At 43.1% G+C, this 16,727-nt stretch overlaps 1 protein-coding gene across 2 annotated transcripts in view; it reads left to right on the forward strand.

Annotated features, from left to right (window-relative positions):
• Window positions 1-13,637: 13,637 nt before the first annotated feature.
• Window positions 13,638-16,727, forward strand: part of LOC129715020 (ETS-related transcription factor Elf-1-like) — a 139,563-nt gene continuing 136,473 nt past the window's right edge. Inside the window, exon 1 of one of the 2 annotated variants that reach the window (XM_055664835.1) lies at window positions 13,638-13,763. The gene's annotated coding sequence lies outside the window, so the exon portion shown is untranslated. Of the gene's footprint in view, window positions 13,764-13,852; window positions 15,998-16,727 lie in introns of those variants that run through there. The other variant, XM_055664836.1, reaches the window with a different exon arrangement.

Consider the following 16,727-nt stretch of genomic DNA (forward strand, 5'->3'; position numbering starts at 1 on the left):
TCCAATATTTAATTTATATTTGTAGATATTTACTGGGGAAAAGAATGGGAAAGAAATCCTTAACATTGAGTTGCGTATTTTGACATATTGAAGAGAATCAAAATTCTCAAAATAATTTAGCACGTTTCAGAGATATCACCTTTACGATGGAATATCTCCATAACACTGCAGCAAATCCAATTTTATTTAACTGTAACAAAAATAGGGAGATTATGAGTAGGAGTCACACAAAGAATATGTTTAATAAAACCATGATTTAAAATAAAAGCTAAAAATGCTGTAAATATATGGAATGTCAGTCGGCATTTCAGCTGTACCCGTGCAACAGAATTAACGGCTAAGTGACGGTCTTCTGCAATGTATCACAATTTAAGAATTGCTATGAAATTATGATAGCATAATTGCTACAGATGATTTTTTAAGTCATGCTGTTGTACTACACTGCCCATCCTGCATTGACATAACCACTTGAGAAAAAAATAATCTGTGGCTTTACTCATTTTGGTATGCTTAGTATGAATGTACTGAATTTGTGAAATGCAGGGTAGTGAATCTGTGGAATTCTTTGCCACAGAAGACTGTGGAGGCCAAGTCAATGGGTATATTTAAGGCAGAGATAGCCGATTTTTGATTAGTACAGGTGTCAGGGGTTATTGGGGAGGAGGGAGAGGTAGATTAGACATGATCGAATGGCGGAGTAGATGTGATGAGCCAAATGGCCATGTTCTGCTCCTATCACTTATAACCTTATGACCTTAAGAAATGGACTGAAGGGACATTAAAGTGAAATTTTGTTGAATGATCAATACTTGAACATTCTCAGTTACCTAGACTTGGGGAATGGACTAGCTCTGAAGCAAATAATTTATAAAGCACCAGACTAAGTGGGACCCATTGGGTCCCATGTTCACACGGGAGGGCTGGACCCCCAACGCAATATTCCAATATATTGGTGGCCAGTGTGGGGGGGGGGGGGGGGGGGGGGGTTCTGGAGCGCTGGTATGGATGTTGTGGGCTGAAGGGACTGGTCTCCAGAGGGCTAGTATGGACAAGGTGGGCCAAATGGATTCTTGGGGTGGCAGCAGTCCCTCAAGCCTGATGTGCTGGCAGCTCACTCACGGCTGGTGGGCTGGCAGTTGACTCGCGGTGTTCCTTTAAATTCCACTTCAAGCAGGGTGCAAGGCCACCAAATTCAAGTGCAGTATCCTACCACTTCAAGCAGGGTGCAAGGCCACCGAATTCAAGTGCAGTTTCCTACCACTTCAAGCAGGGTGCAAGGCCATCGAATTCAAGTGCAGTTTCAGACCATTTCAAGCAGGGTGCAAGGCCACCACATTCAAATGCAGTTTCATACCATTTCAAACAAGGTGAGATCACCATAAAATCACCATAAAACCACACAAAATACCACACTCACAGTTTAGTAGACATTCAGTGTGTTCAATCACAGCTCAGACAGAGTCGTGACCTCCCCCACCCCCATCATGCAGAGACTGAGCCACACCCACAAATCCGGGTTTTTTAATCCCCATTCCCACCGGAAAAGGTGTGGCCTTCATGGCATGATTGACAGGAGAGAGATTCTCAACATTTTTAAAACACTGATAACATTTTTATTTTTCATTGATGGGAAGAATCCTCTGCACCTGATGAGTGAAGGGGGACTGAGTAAGATGGCCAAAAATCACAGCCGTAAGTTGGTAACGTTTTATCTAAAATCAATATACAGTACAAACAGGAAGTTGTCAAGTTTACACCACCAGCGATTTGCAGTGCTTTAACTTCAACCCAAACCGCCACCAGCCATTTGCAGTGCTTTTACTTCAACCCAAATCCCCACAAGTTATTTGCAGTGCATCAACCCAAACCCCCACCAGCCATTTGCTGTGCTTTTACATCAACCCAACCACATTTTCATTTTCAAACCACATTAAGGGCACTCAAGGTCAGTAAAACCACACTCACAGTTTAGTAAACATGTGTTCAGTGTTATTCACAGCTCAGACTGAGAGACATGACCCTCTCACTTCCCCCATCTTGCAGAGACTGACAGAGGCACAACACTTCTGGGTTTTATAGTCCCTTCCCCTCCCACCAGCAGGGGCAGCAGAGAGAATCTCAACATTTTTTAAAGATTAATAACTCTTTTATGTTTCATTGATGGGAAAAATCCACTTGTCCTGCGCAGCGGAGGGGGGGGGGGGGGGGGGGGGGGGGGGGGGGGGGACTCCGAGTAGGCTGGCCAAAAATCACAGCCGTAAGAGGCAGTGTTTTTTCTAAAATCATGAAACAGAAAAACAGAAAGAGGTCATGATCTTACTTTTAGTAATGTAGATTTTATGATGATATCATGGATGCCATAACATCATAGCAACTGTTGCTACGATGATACAGCATCCATGATATCATCACAAAATACTTTGGGTATGGAAACAGAGTTTTTTCAGTACTGGGCTGGTACACAGAGGTGTTGGTGACTGAACTGAGACACCATATTAAATCCCAGCACAGCTGCTGAATTTAAATTCCAGCAATAAATTAAACTTGGAGTATAAGACACCTCTAGGAATAATGATAATTTGAACTATTGGATTGTCATGTAAACTCGTCTGACCCTCTCACAACAGTACCCTTCAGATGAAGATAAGTACTGCAAATTGAGCTTTATGCAATCACGGCTTGACTAGATGAGTAGGAAAGGCCTTCGTGAGATGGCCACTAAATAGAAAGCAAACATAAGAAAAACTCAGGCTGCAGGAGTAAGCTTCATTTTTTTTTTTATTTTCTCATCTTTTTTTCGATTTTTTTTTTTTTGGAGCCATTTGCCCGACGCAGTGCGTAGCCGCTGGCCTGGGTTTGGCTACTATGCGGCAGACAGAACAAGGTTGATCCTGACTAAGGCCACTTGTCTGCTATGCAGATGTTATGCAATGGTATACCGCTGACCTGACGGTCGGCGTTTTCTCCAAGATCTATCGAGTTTACTCCCACACTCAAAGAGTCGTCGATAAGGTATTGTAGGTTTAGTGGCCCCTTGTGACTAATGTACAACATGTTACAATTAGCCCCCAGTTGTGGCAGTAAGACAGTAAGATTACTTTAAGTTGCGGCGAATCGTGTATCCTTATGTCAGCACAGCACGGTGGACTGAAGAGGCTGCTTTCCCGCATCTTGTACCTCTTACAACTAAACTCAAATTATTCGCAGGATCCTTTGTGTGGATGGGGACGAGAAAATGAAGAAGATTACCTTGTCATTGAGCTCCTTAAGCTGTAAGCAGTCCACGAGTCGCCGCGGTACGATTGAAGGCCGGGAAGGTTCCTGAGTACATTCTGCTTACACCATCATCATATGCATCAAGTGATGGCCCTCCTATGCCATTGCGCGCGAAGCTCTAGATGCTCCTTTTCAGGAATGGACAATGACGACAGCCCATGTCCAACATTTGAAACAGTGGATAGCTAGTAGACATGGCAAGCAAGAAGAAAGACCTCTGTCATACTCTCTAACAATAGCTGAATTAGCCAGGAGCCAGACTGCGCATCTGGATAGAGGGCGGTAGATTCAAAAAAATATGCAAGCACACTGTTTGAATGTCCAAGTGACAATAATCAAGGACAATTATTATAACGCTGCATTGTAGTCATCATCCTGTTTCCATCTACCACCTGTAGACATTGTGCCTTTCTCTGTTGGACCTGGCCTGCCCCCTGTGTCGCTTCCAACATTTTCGATTAGTCTTTCCATTAACGTGCATGATGTATAGAGTTCAGAGAGTCATGAGAAGTGTATAAACGTGCTGACAGAAACAAGCTCCCTTCAGACAACTTGACCCACATCAGCCAATATGTACCAGATACGACTAGAATCGCACGACTGCCTGGCGCATTGGTCCATTCCCTCGCAACCCCTGTCCATCCATTGTACCTGCCGTCTCTAAGTGTTTATTAAACGTTATAGGATATGTCCCTGATGTACTCAGTCTAACCCATTCTGGCAGCATTTGGAGTTACTTATAGACCCAGCCAATCCCGTTGAGCTGGAATACAAAGACCTTTACCCCTCAGATTCCTATGCAATATTTCCCCCATTCACCTGCAAACGCTATGATACCGCCGTCCTCGAATTAACCCCTACTTCTGCGGCATCTACCCAATCTATTACGCCATGTTTTATACACCTTTATAAGATACACCCAGTCATTCTCCTGTGTCCAAGCGAATAGTCCCAGCGTACTTCAACCTCTCCCGATAGCTCGCACCTAATAGTCCGATGAGCAAATTCCCCTTTTGTAAATTCTGAAGCCTTCAGCTAGGATACGACTAGGGTTCTAAGCAGACGTCTCGGAGATACATGAGAGAGCGCAATAAAGGGGAGCTCCCATTGAGCTTTTGCAGGGCTTAAGTAGGTTGCTAAGAATGGAGCGGAGTCAACGAGGTGTGATTCTAACAGAGTATACAATAACCGTGGATAGAATGAAACCTGGAATGATGCAGGGAAAACATATTATTTCAGCGTTTTTCGCCAATGCAATTTCCATGTAGTAATACCATATATTAGAAGTATATGCAGCTACTATGCTTATAAACGATGTGTCTATGTTTATGAGGGATGAGAAAACTAGGAGAATGTGTGTTAGGATGAGGTAAGCCAGCATAGCTCGCCATAACATGAATAGGTATTTGATGGAACTGATGTGGACATAATTCCACATCCCTATCACCTAGCGAGTCGATGAACATTTAATATAGAGCCAGAATGGCTAGAAATGCTGGCGGTGGCCTGTGCGCGCAGTTTTATAGAAAGATGGCGACTGAAATAGGGAGCTAGAGCGACCACAATGCCCCAATCGATAAATATGGATGCCTATCATGTTAACAGCAAACTGCAGGACTGCAGCCAGAATGACGGCAGATACACCGCCCAAGATCCAGTCCAAGTCGTCCAAGCTGAGCTTCTATTGTTCATATTACCCTGAAATAGGAAACACTGCAGAATATTCTATGCTTCTAGTACAAGCCCAAGTGCAGCAACAGTAGATAGCGCATTGCACTACAAAACAGATCACTGCTGTCTTCACACATACCATTAAATAAACACAGTGAATCGAAATAAATGATTAAAGTGCATACATAACAGATAAGATGGCTATATAATGTTCAGATGTTTTGTCCGCAGCACAAGTTTATATGAGTCTAATGGCTGCTGCGGAATGTAGACTATTCATGAAACATGGTCGTTTGCAGTCTTCTGGCCTACTTGTAATTCGACCGTGAAGGGTAGCAGACCGAAATGAAGTGTCCGTGCGCCAAGACTGCTAACTACCCTTACCTCATTATCTCAATCCACCAGGGGTCTAGACATAGCCTAAGACCTCTCTCGTTTAGTTCCTCTTCCATGTTGATTTTAGGACAAACTATCACGCATACATTCCTAAGAAATCCTCTTCCATACCAGCACCCCTGACCAATTGATTCATTCAATCTCGTATTGTAAGATGGCAAGTCACCCATTATACTGGAGTTTACCTGTAAGCACTGACACTTCTAAATTTTCCTGTTGACATGTCATCCCCAACTCCAACATGGCTTTAAGATGGAACTGGGCCATGCTGACACAACACCACTAGCGTTCTTTCTGCCCCCTTAGGTGATTGTCGAGCTTTATCCATAATTGATATCCACATCCTCTCATTGCAATGCCTGCCTTATCTATCTGACGTTAAACCAAACATGCTTCTCTAAACCAGGATACGCTACCCCAACTACTTAATTCACTTTCTGTCGCATCCTCTCCTGAATATGACGTAGTATCACATTGCTTTGCATCTTACTAGACTCCCATGCATAGCGTGATTGTGTGACGTTACTCCTCATATGCTGTCCCTTGACCTCCCCAAAGATATAATTATTCTACCAGTGTCCACCACACCTTACGTGTAAAGTAGCGTTCAATGCTATTCCCACTCTTCTGCTGTTCGTATATGTGCGTATTTCTGCCCGTAGATGCAAGATATCCCGGAGTGGTAATGTGCATTGAGGAGCACATTTGAACTACTATTTGCGCTCCTGGTCCATATAGTTCCATTGCATGCAACGTATCCACAGGCGTGTTTACTACCCATTTAGAGGTCGTCCTTATCCCCTTTCAGGAGAAAGACTCCAAAAATCAAGGAGCCCAGTTAGAGCGAGAACAAAAAAGCTATTAAGAGCCATCCATGGAATATGATAGGGCAATTGGACATTGTGGGCGGTTCGGAGGAAAGATCCGTAACGTGTTAGAGACATTTTTTTCTAAGTTTACCAACTTTATTTTTTTTTTTTTTTATTTTTTTCCAACTGTCCGAGATGGTACATAGATTAACTTCAATGCTGCCCCCGGGCTGACCAAGTCCTGCAATTATACTCACTCTACTCCACTCACATATCATTCAAAAACTAAATAATCAGATCCGACATCAAAGCCAAAGGGAGAAATTTATTTCAAAAAATACTCTGCTTGAACTAATTCACATACCCAAGTAGCCCTTTAGGCAATCAGCAGAAAGATTGAGCAGCCCATAGGAATCTATGTGATAATAGATTTACCACCACAAAGTGTGGTGTCAACTCTCAGAAGTGGCTACCAACTCATGTTAACGGAATAAGCCCTAACGGATAACGAATCAGGGGATTTGGGAGACCGAGAAAGCCAGGAATGGAGGCGCTCCAGGTACTGATTCTGGGATGACATCAGCCATGATCATATTGAATGGACCGCTCTCCAACGATTTCGAAGCACCGGCCGATACTGTGGACCTACTCCTGCACTATTTCCCATAGTTTCTCTGGTTCGATGTGTACTAGTGTTAGACAAGGCAGTCGGAACAATTCTTGTGAGTGACAGTATATGGCAGGTGCCCATCACTGGATCCTATGGATGCAGAGCATGATGAGCAAGGGATTACTGCGAGACGTCCAAGTCATTGAACACATGTGCTTCATAACATCGAGCTCAGCTGGTGACATTGCTAGAATGCAAGAATTAACTGGGCGCGGTCTGCCTCCCCTCGGGCTACAGAATTGTCCAAGTTAGTTGGCGGACAATGCTACAATTTCACAATAATCACAGAAGGATGGGGCGAATTAGACTTGGCAACATTTGATGCGACTGTAGCACAGCAATGATAGTAAGGCCTAGTTAGGCGTTTTGGGTCGATTATCCCTTAAGACAATCTTGAAACGTGTGCTGACGCAGTGATATTGAGGTTATAGCTTTTCCTGAGTCATCACGTTCGCCAAACATGAAAATGCAGTGCTCTCAGCATTACACGTCCACTGCCAAGGCACCCCCAAAAATCAACAATCATACAGAACCAGAGATAGGATACACATGGCATCAGCTATAGAGTTAACGTAATATAGCAGTGGAGACTATTGGGGGAAAGGCCCATCTATATAGAATTTGGCTAGGAAGGAGGAAGTGCAGTCTGAGCTGTCCAACCAAGATAAGACTACAAAATAGCTGACCGGAATATCAAACTCCCAGCAGAATAGGAACCGAGCCGACCGTTAGTAGACTGGACGTCGTGAGAATAGTAAGAAGTAGTTCGACACTGAAACATCACCCATTACCTTCTGTCCAGATTATGCCTGACCTGACTCATGTTAAGTTACTACCACCATCCGCTTACTGAGTGTACGTAATTCTTCACTCAGCAGATGGCGTTACTACCTATGGATTTTCACTCACTTTGCCTCATTCAGTTCACTTTCGTCCTGCCCTTGCCATAACAGCGCGAGACACTGAGACTAGCCCGTCCTGTACTTATCAATAAGGCGTGCCAGATAAGATTAATGGACACCAGATAGATACGTAGGTTGGAGATGACAGAATTATTTATGTTGCTTTTGCAGCGGCTCAAAGGCCGACAAAGAAGAACGAATAACATGCTACTTTAAATCATTGCTTGCTAATTGCCCGACATTCTTCACTCATGATTCCTCCAAGCTAACCAATCAGTACAATTTATCGGAGCGATGTCCTCCACGATGCTATGCATGCTCTCCTCCCTAGCCCTGCTCCAACCCTACTCCTTGCCCCTGGATGCGTGAGCCGTCTATTGACATGGGGCTCCGCGGTCTATGTAAGGTCATGTACAAACCTACCTGATACGTTCCTTGCTCAGCGACCTTTTTTTTTTATACGGACATCTTCCCTAAAAAGCCATGTCGTCGCGATTTGCGAGTGCAACTGTGGAAAGGATGCGACTGGGAGGGCGGAGTTTAACGCGATTTTTCACTAGGCCCGTGTAACTAATTCGCAGATGTCAGCCTAGTAAATCATTAACGAAAAATCGCTGGCCCTCGAGAACCCTCGGCTCGCAAAAGCCTATCTAGTTTTAGTTATTATTAAAGACTTGAGTATTTATAAGCTCTTAGTACGTTAGTTTGTAAAATACACGTCTCATTCCGCAACCTACTCGCCAGGCACCCAGGTTTTATAAAGCAAACCAATTAAGGTATTACCTTATTTTTACATTAAATCAGGAAATATATCTAACCCCGCCTATATCAAGGTGATCTAATAGCGACGTAAGGTCATTTTTGCGGCTATTTATATATCCCGCAGTATTTTCTCTCTCGCGCATTTGCAGGGCACTCATGCCATGCGCTGTGATTGTATACAAACATTTAAACAGCCCGCCCGTCAGATAATCCCACTAGAAGCGATAACTGATGAGGCATTATTTACAGACAATTTCATTGAACACGAAATATACCTTCCAGTTGGGCCATAATAAAATAATCGTTAAATTTAGATATAAAAATCATGTAATCATTCGCCTGAATTAGTTGCGGAAAATCTGTTGGTACAAGTTAAGGCTATTTAAAAATGCTTAGCTTTCATTAAGAAACTGGCTTTTGACTATCCAGATCACTTAGACTTTTGCTAAATAGTCCATTGAAAATCAATTACGGGAACATAATAGATGATTAATTTCCTGATGTATGAAAATGGACCATAACTTTTATAATACTCTTGAGATATGAAAGTGAATTGAGATACTGTCAACAATTAAACTTATGTTAGGCTTGTATACTGATGAACAAAGGATAAATATGCAGACGTTGAGTATTTTAATCTCAGAATTTTTGCTAACATTGCTTAGTCTAATGAACCTCTGAGAATATTAGTGGTGCCACTGCAGAGATAGATGCCAGAGGCCTTCTGATCCTTGTATGCAGGTATGGATAGGCCGCGCACCAGCCAGCCCAGCCAGGACATCCTCGCCGCCGATCCATTGAGGTGAGAGACCGCTCCGGGAAAGTCAGAAGTGGTAGACCTCGCCTCGGTCGTCAAGCAGTGGCAATTGCCATATCTGAGTGCTCTGTCTGTGACGATGACCCACCGGATAGGGAGCCATGAAGGAATGATTTTTTACACCAATGGAGCTCATCAGCAGAGGGGACCTCGGGCAGTGATAGTGAGAGCGTCAGTGTGGCGGTCGATGATGAGTGTGAAGTACGGGATGAGGACGCGACACCGGGCCACGTGTGCGACAGCTGAGGATGCCCCCCCCCGCTGGACGACATGCATGAAACAATAGCGGAAATACCGGCTGTGCTGACGAGCGACTTGACGTGAGGCATTTTGAGGGACAAGTGCAACAGCGGACCCAGCATGGAGGAGGGACAGCGTGATGGTGAATTGGACGGATGGGAGGGGAAACGCTGTCATCAGCAGAAGAGGGAGAACTGCGCCCGATGCGGGGACGACCTTGCTTAAGCTTGGCTATGACGCCTTTATGATGACGGCGACACTATTTGCATACTTTGGGCACGATGCAAGCAAAGAAATGTTCACTGTGACTATGATCACATGCTGAAAATATTCAATTCAATAATCACTCTTAAGGTCCTCTGAAATTGAACCAAGAGTCAGAGCGGCTGTGGTTATCCCTCCATTGTGTATGTCGGAGTCTGCACAGAGTCCAATGCTGGAGCAAGGGCTTCCTGGAACTCCCCCAGGCCCATTTAATGCTGAAACAACCAGCCTCTCGGCATCGGTTCAGTCCTTTCCCATCAGTACTTGAATGGGGATTTTAACACGGTGATTGTGCAAGAAGGAAGAGATGATGATGTTCAAAGCATATTAGTTTACTTTAGAAAATAATTGTAGCTTTGGCTGCGATATTTTTTATTCAGCAGTTTTAATCGCTTTATGTCCAAAGCTGATAGCTCTGCGCTCTTGAGAGACAGAAAATTAATTTTGCACTATGACCCTGGTGAGCCGGATAGATAAGAGAAGTTAGAGAGTATTCATTTGTAATTTTTAATTTTTGATTAGAATGACCGTTGTTAATATGAATTCCAGTGTAGATCTTAAAATAGTTACAGACATCCCAGACAGAGAACAGACACTACGAGGGCACTAAATAGCCCATGGCACAAACTTGCCCGTATCATTTATCAAGGGTTTGTGGGTTGGGCTTAGTTCTACTATCCCACCATCACATAATTCACATAATTCCAAGATTTGAACACTGTGCAAGAGGTCCCTCCTTTCAGCAGCCTCCAGGAACAACGCGATGATAGACACAAATGCATGCTGAGTACTCAGCGCGGATACAGGCAAGCCAGCTCGACTGATAGAAGAATGGAAGTGCAGTGTGACATTTTTGTCAGTCAAGTCAATGGTTATTTCTATAGCACATTTAAAAACAACTCTCGTTGACCAAAGTGCTGTCCGTCAGTGCAGGTACTAACGTGCTACATACAATAGTACACAGATCTAACAATACATACATAGACAGACTGCCTTTACAGCGGTTCCCTCAGGGACCTCAAGAAATGCCTGATTGTGCAATAGATTATGATAAGGGAATAGAAATAGTGGTTTAAGTCTAGACATTAAAGGTCGATGGAGTCGGCTGGAGGGGAAGATGAATGGATGCGGTTCCACAGTCTGAAGACGATCTCGTCAACTGGAAGAATGGCTGATCACTAGTCTAGGGTGTGAGATCCTCTCTTACAGACCCTCGGCATTCGGAATGGGCTGATGGTTAATGTCGGTCGCGAAGAAGGGCAGCTCCAGCTTTGCGGTCTACGACAGTGCAAATCCTCCATCTGCAGTTCCTTCTTTTTACCTAGGAAACACCACGCATTTTCCTTTTTTCAGAGATGCCACTGACCTAGCTCCCGCTGAATATGTACTCCAGACTTTTTTTGTCCATCTGTCAGTGTATATCCACAACATCTTGCATGTTTCCGCCTTCCCACCTAGTGACTTTTGTGAATTCAACGAACACGAATTACTTTATGGGCCTGTACACAAGATTAATCGGCACAATATTAAGGCAGCTTGCATGTAACTAAATTTTTAGGCTATGCCGAAACCTTCTTTCAACAACATCTTGGTTTTTTCCTGAATTTTTTTTGTCACCCCCCCCCCCCACCCCCCCGTCCCCCCCCGCCCCCCCCTCCGCTTTTTGTAAACCATCGAGGTCTGTGAACAGATTGGTAAATAACTCTGTAGGTAACTAGGACTGCCTCCCCTATAACCCTGAGTTATTATTAGGGCAGTATACAGGTGCAGATGTGCCCGCAAAATTTTCATACATGTTGCCAAACAGTTTTCGGCCCGACCAGCGGCGACACCTTTTGCCTGTCGCCAGCGTAGTTGTTGCTTGGTTGTTGTACAGGTGATGAATTCATTAAAACTAGTCCCTGGCAGTTGCCTAAAGAATCGCCTAAGTGGAACAGTCCCATTACTCCCCACTAGGGGGCTCAACAAGACCAACCGCTTTTGCAGGTTATTCTAAAAACAAGCTCAGAACATGGAGTGGGAACAATGTCACATATGTCACAGTTTTCTGAAGTGGAGTGTACTCTGCCTGATCGAGAGGTGAATAGTCGTGAAGGTTTCATCTGCATGAAACTGACCCAAATACAACAAAAACGGTCTTTGGCACTGTACCATGCATTTAGAACCAATGATTTGATTTTTCATATGATCTTCTGCTGCAGAACTTAATCTGAATATTTACATTGTTCGGTTAATCACTGTATATTAGGATACTTGTAATACCGTATCAAAAATTAATTTGTATTTATGTAAGAGATAATTGTGTTGCTTATGCCTACATTCTTTACATGACACGAGTTACTCATCAGAGCAAGTGCGAAGTCAGGAGGACGTTAAATTAAAGATAAAAACTGATGATGGAACTCATGTAGGAAGGAAGGAACTGCAGATGTCCTTTTCACACATTACATGCTCTTTGCACCCTTCTATATCTCCAGTTTCCCTCTGCCCTGACTCTCAGTCTGAAGAAGGATCTCGACCCGAAATGTCACCTATTCCTTCTCTTCACAGATGCTGCCTGCCCCGCTGAGTTACTCCAGCATTTTGTATTTGTCTCCAGTGTAAACCTGCAACTGAGGTTCCTTTCTGCACTCTTTAGCAGAGAGTTTGTAGCTGCAAAGGAGAGAGAAACAAGCAGAATGGGGTTGGGGGACTATTAGGTTGGAGGCTTTAAAGGGGAGATTGCCAGAGGTAATGATAGTTTGGGAAATAGTTGTCTGGTGCTTGTTGGTGAGGGTATAGTCAGCAAGTACAATGTGGAATCTGCGGACTCCTACGGGCTCCTACGGACTCGCTACCGACATTACCCGACATTCCCCGAGTTCGAATCAAGGGGAAAACTCGGGAGAGTTCGTGAGCAACTCGGAAAAGTGGGACAGGGCCTTTAAGAGGGAGAGATAGATCAGCCATGATTGAATGGCGGAATAGACTTGATGGGCTGAATGGCCTAATTCTATCACCTATCTCTTATGATCTTATGATCAATGACCATGAGAAGAAAGAAAGTATTTGAGTATGTACTGTGCTTTTCACCACTTGTCCTGAAATGAATTACAGACAATTGGGTACGTTTTGAAATGTTTTGCTGTGGTATTGCTTAAATGCCATCTACACACATGTTCGAATCAAGGGGAAAACTTGGGAGAGTTCGTGAGTAACTCGGGAAAGTGGGACAGGGCCTTCACCCCATTCCCCTGCCTTCTCCCCATAACCTCTGACACCCGAACTAATCAAGAATCTACCTATCTCTGCCTTAAATATGTCCACTGACGGCCTTCACAGCCTTCTGTGGCAAATAATTCCACAGATTCACCACCCTCTGACTAAATACATTTCAAACCTTTAATTCTGAGACTCTCCCACTAGTGGAAACATTCTCCCTATATCCCCTCTATCAGGCGTTTCATTATTCTGTATGGTTCAATGAGTCCCCCCCTCACTCCAGTGAGTACAGGCCCAGTGCCGTCAAATGCTCATCATAAGGACCACCTCATCATATGTTAACCTACTCATTCCTGGGATCATTGTCTGTAAACATCCTCTGGACCTCTCCCAGAGCCAGCCAAAGTCTAGGGGTGTTGCAAGGTTACTTCACAACATGAGAAAGCTGCTGAATTTCAGTGTGGTTTATTCTATTTATATGTTGGTTCTTCTCGTGAAGTGACGTGATCTCGGAAATGTCCGAATATCAAGTTTGCCACCATAATTTTCCTACCTGCTATGTATATTTATTTTTTAAATTATTATTCTACCTCTTTCTGTTCCGTCCTCACATGCTTTTTGCAGTTCAAGAAACAGTATCAGCAGAGCAGCAGCACTTCCCCAATCTACAGTGGCCATATTTTACTGAACAAAACTCAACTTTTCTCTTGGATTTCCTTTTGAACGACAGCGCAGAAGGTGATATCGATGATAAAGTAGGTAGCGGTGCCTCTTATTATCTGATTCCAACGTGTTGCACTGAGTGCTTGTAACTTTTCACCTGTTGGTGAAAAGTAGGCAAGGGAGGTGGATTAATGCAGCACCTTAATCTTGGATCACATGTTTGCCTGCACTTATCAGTTACCGAGGTGCATGCTGTTGAAATCGAGGTGATGTTGTTCGCAGGTCATCTACTTTCAAAGGCGATCTGTAAACTGTAAAATGAAGTGGCAAATGACAGTAAAACCAGCCTCTCACTGTTGCAGTAAAACCGGTCCTAGTGGTGATTAACGACATTCAGTCTGGATGTCCACTCACGTACACAACCTGTGTGTGCGCTCAATAGAGAATTAGTAGGCATTGTACTAAACGTATTGAAGCTTTCAGTGACGTGCAGAGAAACCTCTTACGTTTCAAGTATTTGTGGGGAGAGATTAGACTGTGAGGAAGAAGGGAGTGGCAGTAAAGTCTGACTGAATTTGTGTTAATCATGCTGAGGGAGACGGAAATTAATCTCAGCAGTTTGAGTCATGTTCAGGTGTCTCTGGAAAGGAGTTTACTTCCCAATTCTTCACTTAGTTCTGTTTAGACAATTATCTGTACAATGTGGATCTGACCCCATAGTCCTCTCCAGCCTTTGCACTCACGCAACATGGTGCATTCTTGTTTTGCTGGGTTGCCAAAGGTCATGAAATGGATTTTAAAAACAACACAACATTTAGTGTGCACGGATCCTCCTTTAGACATAGGATGCATTTTTGTGTGAGTGCACACCTGTCCATTCATTCCAGTGAATTTGTTTATTCAGTGCCTCTGTCCCCCATACCAAAGTGCAGTAATCTAACCAACGAGGCCTCCATTTTACTCTCAGATTCTAGGCGCATAAGAATAGGAGCATGGTGTTTACCACCACAATTGCAATGTACAAGTAAATTATACCATGGCTGAACTGGATCTTAATCCGTTGCCTAACTTGTTTCTGTACTCCTTGTGTACAAAAATGCTACCAGTGTGTTTTCACAGTTTGAAATGAGTTAAGTCCATAAGTATGAAGAAACATGAGACTGCACCATTCAGAAGTGCATCAAGGGGATTAAGTTCTGCATTTCCATCACCATTTTTTGACAGAACATTTCTTGGTGTTAGACACAAAATGTTGGAGTAACAGGCATCATCTCTGGAGAGAAGGAATGGCTGATGTTTTGGGCCAAGACCCTTCTTCAGACTTTGAACACACTTGTTCCTACACACGTCTTGATGTTACTCTGGTGGAGATTCCTCGGTTTGCACTGCTCCTCCATAGGAAATAGTTTTGGTCTATCTATCCTATCAGCTCTCTCAATTGCCTTGTATAGCTTCATAATCCTCTATCCTCAAAAGGGAATACGCTGAAAATCTTCATAAATGTTGGAATGTTTAATTCTGATTATATGATACAGATTCAATGCCTTTATCAAATGTGAGACTAGCGATACAATGAAAATGCATCAAAAGTTTTGTATGTGCTAAATCAGCTAATAGCTGTGTCTTGTTGTTTCAAGCTCCTCCCAATCCTATACTTTTAATTCTACTATTGTCTACTATAAACCTACTATAAACACTCCAATGATTGACATCATGCATCACACAAATGTTGCTTTGATGTCAGAAATACTGAGGTTGAGCGGGAAAAATAGATCAGCCATGATTGAGTGGCAGAGTAGACTCGATGGGCTGATATGCCTCATTTTGCTCCTATGGTGGTGGTCATGTCTCAAATTAAATAAATTATCTTAAAACAAATAGCTTGATAAACAAGGTTCAGGTCATCTGGAAATATGCAGGAATGTTATAAAGACATTGCCCTTTTAATGGAGCCAATCCAGAGCATTTTGGCTTTGAATTCAACCCTCAAAAGGTGGGGGCAGGGTGGACAATGTGCGATGCAAGCACGTAAATATTAAATATTATTTTGCTAAGCACCTCCTTTGTCGGAAGAAGACTTTATGAACTTTCTTCAGTGTCTTTGCCTACTCTTTGATCCTGACATTACAAAAGACTTGTGCCAGCTTGTATGCTGGAGTTTTGCTGATTACTTCACCTCAAACAGGATATTCAAATGCAAGGTGACCTTTGCACCAATGTGCTGCACAACAGAAAAGGAAAGTGTGGGTTATCGTGGAGTTTGCGTTTGAAAACTACGCTGGCCTCTCATTGAAAAACTTTGAAGATTCAAACAGGAGAGAATATTGTAAGTCTCAGTTACCTAGCCAGTACTAACGGCAATCTGCACAAGTGACAGTTGTGTGTTAACCCTTTCATTGGTACTAAGTAGTCAGGTCAAAAGATTTTCATCACCACAAAAATTAGGAGTAGAGTTGAGAGTGACTTATCTCATCGTTACGGCAGGATTTGAGCAAGTTTGGCATCAGAGTTCCTAAATGGAATTGAAATCAGGGAAGAATATATCAACTGAGGATAATGTTTATGGTTCATTCTTACTATCTCAATAGCGAATCAGCTTGAATTTATATAGTGTTTTTAATATAGTGAAAATATCCTGAAATGCTTCACGAGAAGATTATGAAAAACAATAACATTGGAACCCAAAAGTAAGTCGTTTTTTGGAGTCATAAAGGAGACAACAGAAGGTGGACACAAAATGCTGGAGTAACTCAGCGGGACAGGCAGCATCTCTGGAGAGATCGAAGGTAGACACAAAATGCTGGAGTAATGTTGATTGAGAATTAAATACTGACCAGGACACCAAAGATAACTTTCCTGTGATTTTTCAAAATAGTGCCATAGGATATTTTATTCCTACCTGAGAAAGCAGAGCAGCCCTTATTCTACCAGTTAATCTAACAGATAGCATTAAGAAAAGTGCAGCACTTCTGAGTACTGCCAGCATCATGTCCAGCCAGATGTGATAGCTATATTAATAACAGAAAATATATGTTTTGTCCTCATTCATATTGCAC

This window comes from Leucoraja erinacea, chromosome 47, assembly GCF_028641065.1.
Source record: "Leucoraja erinacea ecotype New England chromosome 47, Leri_hhj_1, whole genome shotgun sequence".
In the NCBI taxonomy this organism is placed as follows: Eukaryota; Metazoa; Chordata; class Chondrichthyes; order Rajiformes; family Rajidae; genus Leucoraja; species Leucoraja erinaceus.